Here is a 2,341-nt window from a genome sequence, read left to right as displayed (position 1 = left end):
AAAGAACAGACTTGTGGGATAGCAGGACGCCTGATGAGCGACAACCTGGCCTTGTTGAGGGATGTCTGTCTGTACTCTGAGGATCGCTCCCTCCCTCTGTGCATTTTAGGTGTAGACCTAGAAAAGGCCTTTGACCGCCTAAACCGGCAGTACTTAACATCGGTACTTGAGCACATGAAGTTTGGCCCCATCATGAGAAAGTGGATTAACCTGCTGTACACAGGTAGCAACAGCAGAGTCATGGTTAATGGCAATAGATCACGCACCTTTGAAGTCTGTTCAGGGGTGAGGCAGGGCTGCCCATTATCCCCCTTGTTATTCGTTTTGGCTATGGAGCCCTTAGCCTGTGCCTTGCGCCAGGATCAGGCCATTAATGGGATACCAGTGCCTGGAAGTGGGGGAGGAGAGGTAAAGACATCTCTATACATGGATGACGTCACCCTGCTCCTCTCTGACAATGCCTCAATTAGCAGAGCTCTGCAGTGCTGTGATCGGTTCTCTTTGGCTTCCTCCGCAAAAATTAACACATCTAAGAGTGAGATTTTTTATCAGAACTGGAGGGAGCCAAAAGAAGGACATGATCTCAGGCTGCAAGAGAAGAGAATTAAGGTCCTGGGGGTGTATTTTGGAGAAGAGATGGGAACAGTAAATTGGCAGAACAAATTGCCAATCTTAAACAAAAAACTGATGCAATGGAAGGACCGAGACCTCACCATGACAGGGAAGGTGCTGGTCATCAAAGCCGAGCTCTTGCCTGTCTTGAATTTTCTGGCTTCTACCTTCCCAATCCCACACCGTGTTGCGGCGGTGCTGAGGAGATTGATGTTTCAATTTCTATGGGGTGGGAAGCAGGAAAGACTCAGAAGGGAAATAATGTACAGGCCGCTACCCTCAGGGGGGAAGTCTGTCCCAGATATTGCTACGAAGCTGCTGTGCATTTTCCTGGCCTCTGTGCTGAGAGGCTTTGCAACAGCACCTGCAGCGCGTACCTGGACTTATTTTTCCAGGCTCTGGGTAGGTAGGGAGGTGTTCAGAGTGTGGGGTGTCAGACCCAAGCTGGACGTCCCACTCTCTGACACATGCCCTGCAATTTATGGGACAGTTAAAAGTTTTCTAAGATCTCACCCAATTGGCCATATTCCCCTCCGAGATGTCAGCGTCCAAAAACTGGAAGATTTCGTAGCACCCCAGAACAATAGGCAGACCCCTGTGGGCATTTTAACATCAGCCCAAACAAGGAAGGTGTGGAAACACACATCCTCTAAATTTCTGTGCAACATTCACAGAGATTTAGCCTGGAGTGTCGTCCACCAGTGCTTACCGGTACGAACTTTCTTGTACCGTAGGGGCCTCACCCCCAGCCCTCGCTGCGTTAGGGTGGGCTGCGGCGAGGAGGAGACTGTGACCCATCTCCTGTGGTCCTGCTTTTTTGCTAAGGCCTTCTGGGCACAGTTTGAAGATTGGTTGCAGGCTCTCTCGCCCCAATTTACCCTGACCGCTGCTTTCATCATATACGGCATCTCTCCTGTCAAACTTCCCCCTGACGTGTTTGACAGGATCTGGGCCGTGGTGAACAGTGGGAAAGACGCCCTGTGGAGAGTGAGGAACATGGGGCTGTTCAAAGGCATCGAGGTCCCAGTCAAGGCAGCAGGTAGCCTGGCCCTGTTCATCACCCGAGAGAACTATTACCTCAGAGATCTGTGGAGAGAAGGGAGGGAGGAAGCAGAAAATCTGTGGGAAATAGAGAGCATTGGACAGTATCTCAAGAAACTGTGAAAAACATTATCATGTTTAAATAAAGAATGTGATTTGCACCAGAAAAAAAGAAAATTGTTGCTATGTAACTGTTACCGTGTCAAAATGTAATGAGATGTGATCATATATACTGTTTTAAGTATGTATATTAATGTAAAGCTTTCTGATTTGTGATTTCCTGTATTTTTTTGTGAAAAGAAAATAAAGTTCTTAAAAATCGAAATCGAAATCGGTTCACCCAGGGCGAGGCTCGGCCATTGCACTCCGGCTGTGCTGACCCCTGCGAATTCCCCAAATGTGGGAATCTCAACTGCATAATTTCTGGTAGTGGGGGACTGCGTTCGCGCTCTCCCCTGATGTGCTTGGTCCAAAATCAGATACGGGAGGGTTAGGACACCACGAGCTGCGTGGCTGCGGAAGGATCCTGGTTCGACAGGAGTGGACGCCGCTGCTGGTTCTCGCTGGCTTTTAGTTAGGGGTCCGGAGAAGCATCTCAAGCTAGTTCCACTACTCCTTCCGGACGTTCATTCCCTTTTCAAAGTCAGTCGTTTTGCTGTAGTCTGCGTTCTTTAGGCTGATTATCGAG

The 2,341-nt window shown here is 49.0% G+C and overlaps 1 non-coding gene across 1 annotated transcript; it reads left to right on the top strand.

Annotated features, from left to right (window-relative positions):
- The first annotated feature begins 1,953 nt into the window (after positions 1-1,953).
- On the top strand, positions 1,954-2,111 carry LOC138231397 (U1 spliceosomal RNA). The gene has a single exon (XR_011186651.1). It is a non-coding gene; the product is annotated as a U1 spliceosomal RNA (small nuclear RNA).
- The last annotated feature ends 230 nt before the right edge of the window (positions 2,112-2,341 follow it).

Source organism: Lepisosteus oculatus, unplaced genomic scaffold (genome assembly GCF_040954835.1).
Source record: "Lepisosteus oculatus isolate fLepOcu1 unplaced genomic scaffold, fLepOcu1.hap2 HAP2_SCAFFOLD_60, whole genome shotgun sequence".
In the NCBI taxonomy this organism is placed as follows: domain Eukaryota; kingdom Metazoa; phylum Chordata; class Actinopteri; order Semionotiformes; family Lepisosteidae; genus Lepisosteus; species Lepisosteus oculatus.
Note: the sequence above shows the minus strand (reverse complement) of the source record. Positions and strands in the feature narration are given on the sequence as shown.